The sequence below is a fragment of the Panthera uncia genome, assembly GCF_023721935.1.
Source record: "Panthera uncia isolate 11264 chromosome B2 unlocalized genomic scaffold, Puncia_PCG_1.0 HiC_scaffold_24, whole genome shotgun sequence".
Taxonomy (NCBI): domain Eukaryota; kingdom Metazoa; phylum Chordata; class Mammalia; order Carnivora; family Felidae; genus Panthera; species Panthera uncia.
This window is the reverse complement of record NW_026057580.1, coordinates 1,905,492-1,917,420: the sequence shown is the minus strand read 5'-3', so window position 1 is coordinate 1,917,420 and position 11,929 is coordinate 1,905,492. Positions and strand designations below refer to the sequence as shown.

The 11,929-nt window shown below is 47.7% G+C and overlaps 1 long non-coding RNA gene across 1 annotated transcript; it reads right to left on the bottom strand.

Annotated features, from left to right (window-relative positions):
• Window positions 1-3,053: 3,053 nt before the first annotated feature.
• LOC125938094 (uncharacterized) lies at window positions 3,054-9,448 on the bottom strand. Its single transcript, XR_007462609.1, has 2 exons — window positions 9,383-9,448; window positions 3,054-3,762 (listed from the first exon to the last, which is right to left on the bottom strand). It is a non-coding gene; the product is annotated as an uncharacterized LOC125938094 (long non-coding RNA).
• Between the last annotated feature and the right edge of the window lie 2,481 nt (window positions 9,449-11,929).

The following is an 11,929-nucleotide window of genomic DNA, read 5'->3' as shown; positions in this document are numbered from 1 at the left end:
CCCCCCCCCCCCCCCCCCCCCCCCCCCCCCCCCCCCCCCCCCCCGCCTTCCTGGGGCTGTAACAAGCCACATGGCTCTTTTCACCAGTTCTTGTTCTGTTCCTGTTACCACGGGGCCCTCCTGCCCTCCCGTCTTTCCCTCAGCAGCTCAAGGTCCTTTGCAATTTAAGCTGAAATCCTTCTCTAGTGTTTTGCTTTCCCACCTGCTGTGGCCTCTCTTGTCATTTATCATTTAACTCAATCACCCTATTATATATGCGCAGGAGCCATTTCCGAATATGGCTAGTATGAAAAAAAATTAAGACCCAAACGGGAAGTAAACTCACCCCTTCTCAGCCCCCCTCCCAGGTCCATTGTCATTCTGCTCTGACCTGGCAAGGCCCCCAGAGGGGTCAGCCAGTGAGCACAGATCTGCCCAATTAACAGCTTCTCAGGTTGGACCCAGTGGAAAATTTCCATATGGCCACTTATAGATATCCTTAAGTTTATTAAGAGATGTCTTCCTGAAGGCGGATGTTCGAATGAAATCCCATACGTAATTCCAAGTGCAATAAGGTGTGTAGAAAACACACAGGGTGATGGGTTCAGGGACCCAGGTTCTATTCTTTAGTTAATGTCCATCATTAACTTACTCCTGAACCTTTACATTCTCTAGACCTTAGTTTTCTCCTCTGTAGAACAAGGGAGCTAGACCGTGGTTCCTCAAATCCATTCCAGCAGTTAATTCTAAAAATCATACCTACTCAGTGAGCCACATGATTCAACTGGTGATCCATTCCTATTGTCAAAATTTGGCAATCAATGGGTAATAACTGCTCCTTGTAATTTTAGATTAACCAGGTGAACCCCTCATTGTATAGACAAAGAGACTGGATCCCAGAGAGATGAAGTAGCTAACCCAAAGTCACACAGCAAAGGAAGGGTCAGAGTCAGACTAAACCTCACTAGCTCCAGCTCCTTGTGTGGTGTGCCTTAAGCACACTGGAAAATATTTTGACCCTCCTTCCAGTGAGAGGTGGGTCTATGTCCCCTGCCTTCATCTGGTTGGCCTTGGCTTCCACATGGAAGTAATGCTATATGACTGCCAAGACAAGGGCCAAAAGGCCATGCAGCTCCCGCTCTGCCTTCAGGGAATACTTGCTCTCAGAGCCTTGAGCCTCCATGTAAGAAGTCCCATGATCCTGAAACCTCCATGTTGGAGAGGGCACATGGAGACAATCTAGATGCTGGTCTTGGCCAAGTCCCTACATCAGCCAGCCCAGCCCAGCTGCCAGACCCAAGTGTAGAAACTATACTGGAAATGGCCCCCAACATGCCGCAGTCGAAGGTGCCCCCCCGCCATTCAAGTCCTCCCCTGGTGTCCCAGTCTCCAGACACCAAGAAGCAAAGAAGAGCCATCCCCTATGTCCTTTTCTCACTCCTGACCCACAGAATCCAAAAGCACAATAAAAGAGTGGCTGGTTTATATCCCTAAGTTTTGGGGTGATTTTTAGCCATAGATAACCCCAAGAATTAGTAAACTCTCACACTAGCTAATACCTGAACTTGGGGCTCCCTGCCGGAAGTATGTGATTCAGCATACTAAAGGTGGAGAGAGGTATTCCCTGCTTCCTCCCTCAATTACCACCCTGAGCCCCCATTCTGCCTCCAGTGCAGTCATTCGCATGGGCTCCCACTGCACTCCCCAGGCTGAATTCTCTCTCCTCTCCCCCTCCTTTGTGTGTATCATAGATGTCAGGCTTATCACACTGGATAGCAACTGATTGATTTATGTCTGTCTTCGCTAGACTGTGAGCTTTACAGGGCTATGTTCCATGCATTTCCCTAGGGCGGTTTTCAGCACATAGTGGGCACAAAAATGTGTGTGGAATAATGCATGTTTCCGGAATGAGACTGGCAGAGACCATGTGGCCAGCTGCTTGCCTCACCCTGGATAACAAGAGCAGACTCAGGACCTCCTCATCCTCCTCCTCTAGGCAGGGTACTGGGGTTTTCTCTCCAGGCAGGCTCCACCTGCTTCACATCAGCCCAAGAGCGAGGGAGGGGAAGTGCCTTGTGCTGTAGAGGGCCACAAAGAAAGAGGGAGAACTCAGCCAGCTGGGACTGGACCAGGAGACAATCGAACCATTCTGGAGAGTCAGATGTGTGTTTTGTTAGCTGTTGCCTTTATGAATGTACATGTTCTGAAACCCTGGTTGATTTCCTTGTTCAAACATTGGTTTAAAATTATTGGCTCTGGAAGAGGTGCTGTCCTTCAGCAGGTTCTGTCATAAACTTTGCAACTCCAAGGTCTGATTCCTGGGTGAGCTGGAAAAGTTCCTGGTTGCTAAGAGACCAGAGAGCAAATTACCAACTCACAAAAGACCCGGCTAAGGCCAGTAAAGAAAAAAAACAAGGCATGGTAGGAAATGAGCCTCCTCAAAATCCAAATCAAGTAAATAAACTGGCTAGGAAAATGTCTGATTGGAAAAGACAATTCTAAATATTCCTCAGTGCTGAAATGTAACAAGGCTCACTATAGGCAGCCACACTCTAGCTTTGCATTTTTGTCACTTGAAGGAAACAGCAGGGAAGTCCCTTTCCTGTCCTGAAATTCTGAATCCCTGAGTCAGAGGGAGAAAACAAACTGTCCCAGTTGATAAGGAGGCAGAAAAACATGAAATGAGGCTGCCTCTTTCATGAGCTCTCCCCACCCGGAGGGGAAATGGGCTGCCTATGGCTGTGGCCCAGAAACATCCCTGGAGGCAGAATGAAACCTCCTTCCAGGAAAGGTGTCTCATCGCTGTGTGAAGGGCCTCAGAGACAGAGAGAGCACCGGCCCCCACAGGAGCAGGACAGACACGTTAGGATCCAACCTGGGCGTGAATCAAGGGTGAACATCAGCTGAGCTCATAAATGGAAGGGGTGATGGGAAAAAAAAAATAGGTCCCGGGTATTTATTTTATTAAGGTGCTTTCATAGCAATGGTTTTTAGTCATTTCTTTTCTAGCCAGATGATTTAATAAAATATTAAAATTCTTCCGAATGATAAAAAGAAAAAAGCATGCCAACCTCTCTCAGCGAATCACATTTATGGTAGAAAATCGGCTCCTCAGACAGAAAGACCTCCTAAGACCCCATGGCTCCGCTGGACAAATTGTAAGAAAGTGCCCTGCGTGGAAATGACCAGCCTCTTGAGAGAGGAGTTTGAAAATCTTCGGTGACCACAGAGGAGTCACTGTCATCCGGATTTTGGAGCTCAAAGAAGGAATGAAGTGGGTGAAAAATAAACGTTGTGGGGGGGGGGGACAGGGGGAGGATGGGGCATCAGGGAGACGGAAATTGGGGGAAAAAAACCTCAGCCAGCCGGTAGGTGTGTGTCAGGGACTTATGCGGCAATGTGGCTCATAGCCATGTGCTTGGACAGCTTCCCTTATCGATACTTGCTGGACAGCCAAAGAATTTCATAAGATGGCGATCGAACAAGATGAAGTCATCTTTCGGGGAAAAATGCAATTCCCCACGTGGCAGCTTCCTTCACAGCTCCTCTGACGATCTTGTTTGTCAGACTTCAGACAGCATGCAACGGCTATATCTAAGCCTCCCATGAAAGACTGTAGCACTGTCCCCAGGATTCAGCGTTACACACTGCCATCCTGGCGTCCATGTGGCCACTGCCATATGACTCGATTTGGCCCATGAAATGTGAGCGGAAGTCACCCACGTCGCTTTCAGGCATAAGTTTTAAGAGCTAGTAGCGGTTTTCTGGCTTTCCTTCCCCCTGCTGTCATGAAGACCAGGAACGTTTTAGTGCCTTATCCCATAGCTGCGGTCCCCAAGAGAAGAAAACATGGAGCAGAGCTACAACTGGACCTCAGCAGACACACAACAAGGGTGAGAAACAAAACACTGTGGGCGCCACGGAGCAAAGCCTATCGGATGAATTAATGGGCCTCTCATGAAACTAAAATGTGGCTGGAGTTGTCCTTACCCAACCTTTCTCACTACCTGGCCACAGGCTCACCACTAGAGAAAAGTCATTACTCTCTCTAGGTGGCCCACTCAGAATTCAGACATGTCGCCCTGTGGATTCCCTTTTCTGGAAAATGGGGGCTGGAAGCTCGGAGGCTCTGCTGCCCGGTGTGGTTCAGAAGCCACAGAGTCTCAGGGCACCTGGGTGGCTCAGTCTGCTGAGCGTCTGATTCTTCATTTTGGCTCAGGTCATGATCTCACGGTTCATGGGATTGAGCCCCACATCAAGCTCTATGCTGGTGGTGTGGAGCCTGATTGGGATTCTGTCCACCTCTCTCTGCCCTTCACCCTTCTCTCTCTCTCTCTGTCTCTCTCTCTCAAAAATAAATAAATAAATAAATAAATAAAACCACAGAACCTAAAAACAAGCACAGACCATGTCTCTCCTTCCTCCAAGCTCCAACCCACACCTCTTACCCCACCCCCCACCTGCTTCCTCACCTCCTTTCTCCCTACTTCTCCTTCATGAGCCCCAGATTCAGCTCCTTCCCATTCGCCTTCTCACTCATCATCCCAACCAGAAGAGGTCAACTGAGCTTCTGGGCCAACCTCAGGGGGTGCAGGAGAAGTAAGCCTCTGAATTCTCCCCTGTTTTGTTCCTAACAAAAGGAACAAGCTTGGAGTGCACACCAAAATGGGGGAGGTGCTATGAAATTAACCTTACCAGCAGCAGAGAGGAAGTGAAGAGAGATACTTTCTGGGAAATTGTGGAAAGGCAGGGTCTAGAGCAATCCCTGAGCCAGGAGGGGCTGTGGCCACAGCCTATGACCACTGGAAGGGGTTTCCCTGAGCTAGAGGTTAAACAAGCTTGGCAAGCAGGTCCTAGGAAGGGGTCCTGGCCAACGAGGAAGTTTGAACACTCAGTGGGGTATTGGATGGGACTTTTCCAGTCTCAGAATTTCTGCCACTGCCTCCAAAGGGGAGGACAGTAGCAAAAGTGTCCCCCACACTCTAAAGAGGAAGGCATCAGAACATACCTGCAGGATTTATTCAAAGGTGAATGATTCAGGCCTGCCATCCCACCTCCAGCACCACAAGAGAACATGAGAAGTTCAGAGAGCATCCATTGAAGTAGGGGCATTTCTTTTTTTTAAGCTTATTTATTTATTTTTGAGAGAGAGAGAGCATGAGCACAAGTGGGGGAGGAACAGAGAGAGAGGGAGAGAGAGAGAATCCCAAGTAGGCTCCGCACTCACAGCACAGAGCCCGATGTGGGGCTCGAACTCAAGAACCATGAGATCACGACCTGAGCCAAAATCAAGAGTTGGATGCTCAACCAACTGAGCCACCCAGGTACCCCGAAGTAGGGGCATTTCTAGGAGTAGAGAGTTGTTAGTCTAGTGAAAAAGGCTGGGATATTTCCCCAGCCCTCCCTTTGCCATGAAGGAAGGGAGAGAGACGCTTCTTCCGGTCCTCAAGCAAAGCACAGGGGTCTAGGGGAGGCACCTGGAGGGTGGCAGGCCTTCAAAACGGGAGAGTGAGCTCAATGCCCAGCTGGACACTGGTTGAACCAGGGAAACCAGTAGGCCAACATGCTGTTCCCACTGGACAGAAGCTTGAGGAGCATCCTTGTCCTTGCTCCCAGGCTCTGGAACAGGGAGGCTAAGGCCTGCTTCTTTCCCAGGGAACTATAAAGGAGTGTAGGAAGCTGTTTGGAGAGGCCAGCAGTGGCAGAGGAACAGAGAGGACATGGGGGTGGCTTCCCTCTCATCATTGGGTGTGACAACCCAGCAGCAAGTCCTCTGCAGAATGTGCCCCTCCTCCAGGGGAGTGCTCCACACAAAAGGGAGGCCCAGAAGGACAGGCGAGATGGGAGAGAAAGTGGTAAAAAGCAAACAATGTCCCCTCCCATAGGCAGGTCCCTAGCTCAGGCAGGAGGGGAGGCACGGGGCGGGGAGAAGCCTGGGGTTTGGTGTGAGATTGAAGTTTTGATTTAGCCTGAGCTCGACCTTTTGAAGACTGAAGGAGAGCTGAAGCAGCCAAAATAAGGCTAGTTATTATACCTGATGGGGCCCCAAAGCTACAGAGGCTCTGCCTGAGACAGTGTCAAAGGGTGAGGAAAAGAACTCCAACAGAGAGCTTGAAAACGAGAGATGGAGAAAAATAAAGCCACTTCCCAGTTGTGCAACAGTGAGTCAAATTGGTTAAACAACAACAACAAAACCTACACCAGGAGGGGCAGTGCACCAAATCCAGAAACTTTCTAGAGAGCGTGCACCTTGAGCAAGTTGAGTGTTGAGAAGGATTGTGAAGGACAAGTAGTCCTCCACCCTAGTAGAACGTGCATTCTCAGGGTCAGAAGGGGCCCAAGAGGGTGGAAATCAGGTGTTAGGGAGGGTAGCAAAAATCCTTAGATATTTCAAAGCTTTATGATCCTAAGTTCAACTCTACCCAGTAAATGTTACTCCTTAGCATTTAATTTATGTAGGGGAGGGAGAAATGAAATGAGATGAAGTGAGATTGCGCCTTCCCCCCCCCCCCCCCCCCCCCCCCCCCCCCCCCCCCCCCCCCCCCCCGCAACCTCCCTGGGAAGTGATAATGAGGACGAGTTCAGAAACACTGAGTTAGAGAGGTAGACACCGTTCTAGGTCTGTTGCTGAGACATTTTCCTGGCTCCATGGAGAATTGTTTTCACTGAATTCGCTTTGATATCCTGCCTTTTGAGGACTCCATCCCCTGCTTCACAAGGTGCTCTTTTTATAAGGACCCAGAAGAGATCTTTCTCTCAGGTCTGACTATATAGAAAAAGCAGTGCTTCTACTGAATAAATGGTTTGTTTGTCTTTTATGTGTGCTAGAAAATCTCAAACAAATCAAGTTTTCCCTCTTTGCCTCAGCCACAAGGGAGCTCGACGCATGACTTGTCACATCTACAGGATGGGGTGATGTGCACATCTGGGGATCGGTCTGAACTGTGCTTTTACTATTTTGCTACTTTTAACTCCTACTGCAATTCTCTCAACTATGTTTTAGCTCTTTTCTACTTCGTGTAGTTTTGCAAGTTCCCTAAGATCCTTTGTGGAATAAGTGGGGTGTAAATATGTAAAGAGGAATACTTCCTCCTTCTCCCTCTGAAGTTTTTTTCTCCACCCACCATTTTCAAGTATCATTATGCAATTGCCTTTTTTTTTTTTTTTTTGGTCTTAACTCAGTATAGAACTAATGCATATTCGATTAAGTTTTATTTTCATTCCTAGTTTTCTAGGATATCAAGATCATCTTGAAAACTTATTCTGGGACCTGATGCTTCTTCCAGTTCTCTTAGCTTTGTGTTACCTGTAGTGTCGTTATCCAAGGTGTTGATAACAATGTCGAATGGACGGGACTAACAGAGATCCCTGTGGTATGTCACTAGAGACCTCTTTCCAGCCAATATTGACATATTAGCCACCTTTTCCCTTTGCTGTGATTGAACTAGTGATTCGTTCCTCATTTTTCCACCATCTGTCCACTGGGATGGCCAGGACACTTGGTCGAATGCCTCTCTGGACTCCTAGGAGCCAATGCCCACAACATTCCTCAGTCTGTCACATTTAATGCGTCCCCCCTAAAAAAGAAATAGCTTGGCACTGGATACCAGGAACTCCACCCTTCTGAAACTGTGCTGCTCCCACCTCTATGTCAGGAATTTGACATAATATCTCCAAAATGAGAAGCCTGGGCTGTCAGCAGAACCAGTAAAATACAGACACCATGCAGAGTTTTGTGTTTGCTCCCAAACAGAAGTACCATATAGGTTCTCCCAACTGGTGCAGCCTGAGTCCCATGCCCGGTCCCAGCTACAAAGGATGCTCAAATTTTTAGCTCTCTGGTTCTGCCTCAGGCCAGCAGCTCCCATACATCAAGACCTCCAGCGAGTTTTAGAACGGTATTCAAAGGATGGGGAGAAGTCGGACTCCACGACAAATGTCCCGGGAGCCCAAATGGAGGAGCACGGCTGCCGCACAAAGCCCGGACTCCACCTGCAGATCTTGGGCCCTGCTCCAGGCTCTCAGGAGAGGGAATCTGATTGGCTAACCTTAGGGAATCTGATTAGCTCAACTAGCTGGGCCAAGGCTGTGGGTCTGGGCAGTGTGTGAAGGCAGTCAGCACCCACCCGCATACCCTCTGAGCCCCAACCAGCTCCTAGTAGTCACCCTCCAGAGTCAGCCAGCACCGGAGTCTCTTTGTCAGAGAGCTATTGTAGGCTACCAAGTCCCTGGAAATTCACATCCCCCTAGGGCATCCCGTAAACAATCAGTGACAATATAGGAGTAAAGAAACTTCAGTCCCCTTTAGGATCAAGACAAGGAAGTGATACCTGCATTATTTATTGAATTCCCCTGTGGGGCTGACCCAAAGTTACCCCAGGCCTTCACTTTTTTTTTTTAATTTAAATTCAAGTTACTTAACCGTAGGCCTTCTCCCCTTGTCCCACTTCCCCACACCCCTACTGATATCTCCTGGGAACACTTTCTAATACCTTTACCCACTCCCTCATCTCAGGGTCTGCTTCTGGGAAAACCAATCTGAGACAGACAGACATGGTTGCTGGAGGTGCACAGTGGTAAATCAGGTATCACTATCCAAGGGGCCATGAGAACATCCCCAAACTGTCCTTCTTCTCCCTGATTTGACCCTTTGTGGGCAACCCGGGTCCTGAAAATGAGGAGCTAACCTCCAAATTTCTGCCTTGGTCCCATCCTAGTCCAGGATTGGAGCTGGGACTCAAAACCAACTTTCCTGAAGATGCACACACCTTCCTGTAACCATACTGGTGAGAACAGCCCAGCACACTTCACTGTAACTTCCAGAACATACTCTTTTCCTTTTTTTGAATGTCAAGAACACATGTGCCCATCTCTTGTCTCTGAGCACAAATCCCCTCCTCTATAATTTATCAAAGATTAATGACAGCAGCTCTGAAATCACATGTCAAATCCCTCCAGGACTGCAGGATGTAATTCATCAGGTTTAGGGCTCCAAGTTCATTACAGCTGCTTGGGCTGACTTTCCTGCTTCCTCACCTGTCCTTGACTTCAATCTCCTCCTTGCAATGTTTACCCTACCCTTTCCAAGTGGAAGACCATTTTCCTCACTGGAGAAGAAGGAGGTAAAATAGTCATTAGGCAAGCACTGCCCTCAGGGTGACTTCAGCCCTGAACAGCAGATCATTTTTCTCTAAGCAATGTTTGCCTTAATCTTTGCATATGCTCAACAGAGATAAATAGGATTCCTCCTAGTGTTCAAAACCCATGGCTCATTCAACACACTGGACCCCTCCACCTTTGTTCTTACAAACAGGGACACACTGCTGGATTCAGCCCTTGCCCCACGTCATATAGGGGACCTGGAGAGGTGTGGGGGGGGGCGGTCATTTTACACAAACCTAACCTCCATAGCCGCTTCTGAATCCCAGGTCAGCTCTTTTGGGATCCAGCCTGCTGTTTCTCTTGTTGACAGCTGTCCCGCCTTTATCCCTTGTCACCTCTCTCCCTAAGAGCCCGAGTGAAGTCATAATCCTTGGCTCATGCTTCCAATCCCCTTTGCTTTATTCCTGAGGGCAGGGCCTATGAAATCACCTGCTTCCATCACTTTGAGGGGAGGTATCCCTGATTCAGAAAGTACTCACTTCCTACAAGATTAGCCCCCAGGCAATTGTCTTTAGGGTCGTCTATCTGAGACTCTCTAGCCTGAAGGACTTCCTGCTTCCATGGCTTCTGTCTTGTATGCCCCCCCAGTCTCCCCACTCCCATTTCCAACTAGAACTTTATCTGCCATTTTGTACTATCCTCTTTTAATCCAGACCATAAGGGAGATTCACCTGGTTTCTTTAGCTAAAATCCCCTTTTCCTCTGCAGCTGGATCAATGCTATTTTAAAACAGCAACAACAATGTCAGGAAGCGGAAATAGAACCTAATGAAAGCAGTTATCTGCAGGAGGTGGTGGGAATGCAGTGGAAGGTGTTAAGGATGAGACTTCTCCACGTATATGCCTTTTAATATACTTTTTGTTTTTCAATCATTTAAATATTTTACATGTTTCGAAAATAAAATTAAATCAACAGCTAACTCTATATAAAATCATGTAGGAAAAAAAACATTCAAGTAACTTGGGCCATAGTACCCTGACTCTATACCCTTAATGGATATATTCTAGAGAGAAAAAAGAACTCCACAGAAGGCTCATATCTGACTTAGTAGACTTGTCATTAGTGTTATTTCTGATGCAGTAATTTATTTTTTTTTAATTTTTATTTTTGAGAGAGAGAGAGAGAGGGAGTGAGCAGGGGAGGGGCAGAGAGAGAGGGGGACAGACGATCCAAGTGGGCTCTGTGCTGACAACAGCAAGCCCGATGAGGGGTTCAAACTCACAAACCATGAGATCATGACCTGAGCCTTGAGATCATGACCTGAGCCAAAGTCAGACGATTAACCGACTGAACCACCCAGGCAATAACCACCCTTCTGGAGTAGTAATTCTAAAACTACTTTGTGTACATTGCAGGATAGAGACAATTAGTAAGTACAGTGACATTATTGAGAAGCACGTTCTTGCTGTGTGAGAAAGGAAATGTCAAGATGAAATGTGGGAAGGAGAGGAAGGAAGACCCTGTGGTGTTCGATTTGAATTGGAAGTACTAGAGTGAATTCAAGATTTGTTTTTTTAGGGGCGCCTGGGTGGCTCAGTCAGTTAAGCATCTGACTCTTTATTTCAGCTCAGGTCATGATCTCACAGTTCATGAGTTGAAGCCCTGCGTCAGGTTCTGAGCTAAACAGCGTGGAGCCTGCTTGACAGTCTCTCTCAATCTCTCTCTCTCTCTCTCTCTCTCTCTCTCTCTCTCCCCCTCCACACCTCTCAGAAATAAACATTTAAAAAAAAGATTTTTTTAAGTACATTTAGGGGCGCCTGGGTGTCTCAGTCAGTTAACCATCCAACTCTCGATTTTGGCTCAGGTCATAATCTCAGCGTTCATGGGATTGAGCCCCACGTTGGGCTATGCACTGACAGTGTGGAGCCTGCTTGGGATTCTCTCTCTCTCTCTCTCTCTCTCTGCCCCTCCCCCCTCAAAATAAATAAATACTTTTTTAAAAAATAAAAATAAAGGGGCACCTGGGTGGCACAAGAGTGTCTGACTTCAACTCAGGTCATGATCTCGAGGATCATGAGTTCCAACCTCGCGTCGGGCTCTGTGCTGACAGCTCAGAGCCTAGAGCCTGCCTCAGATTCTGTGTCTTCCTCTCTCTCTCTGCCCCTCCCTACTTGTGCTCTGTCTCTCTGTCAAAATTAAATAAACATTTTTTTAAAAAACTTTAAAAAAATAAAAATAAAGAAAAGCATTTCCACACTCAGTCCACTGAAAAGGCCTAGAAATAACAATATCCCAAAAATAATGAGTACACTGAGTCCCCGGATCTTGGTTTTTAAAAACCATTCTCTTTTAAAAGGAACCAGGTAGGGGCGCCTGGGTGGCTCAGTCGGTTAAGTGTCTGACTTCGGCTCAGGTCATGATCTCACGGTCCGTGGGTTCGAGCCCGCATCGGGCTCTGTGCTGACAGCTCAGAGCCTGGAGCCTGTTTCAGATTCTGTGTCTCCCTCTCTCTGTGACCCTCCCCCATTCATGCTCTGTCTCTCTCTGTCTCAAAAATAAATAAACGTTAGGGGCGCCTGGGTGGCGCAGTCGGTTGGGCGTCCGACTTCAGCCAGGTCACGATCTCGCGGTCCGTGAGTTCGAGCCCCGCGTCAGGCTCTGGGCTGATGGCTCGGAGCCTGGAGCCTGTTTCCGATTCTGTGTCTCCCTCTCTCTCTGCCCCTCCCCCGTTCATGCTCTGTCTCTCTCTGTCCCAAAAATAAATAAAAAACGTTGAAAAAAAAATTTAAAAAAAATAAATAAATAAATAAATAAATAAACGTTAAAAAAATAAAAAATAAAATAAAAA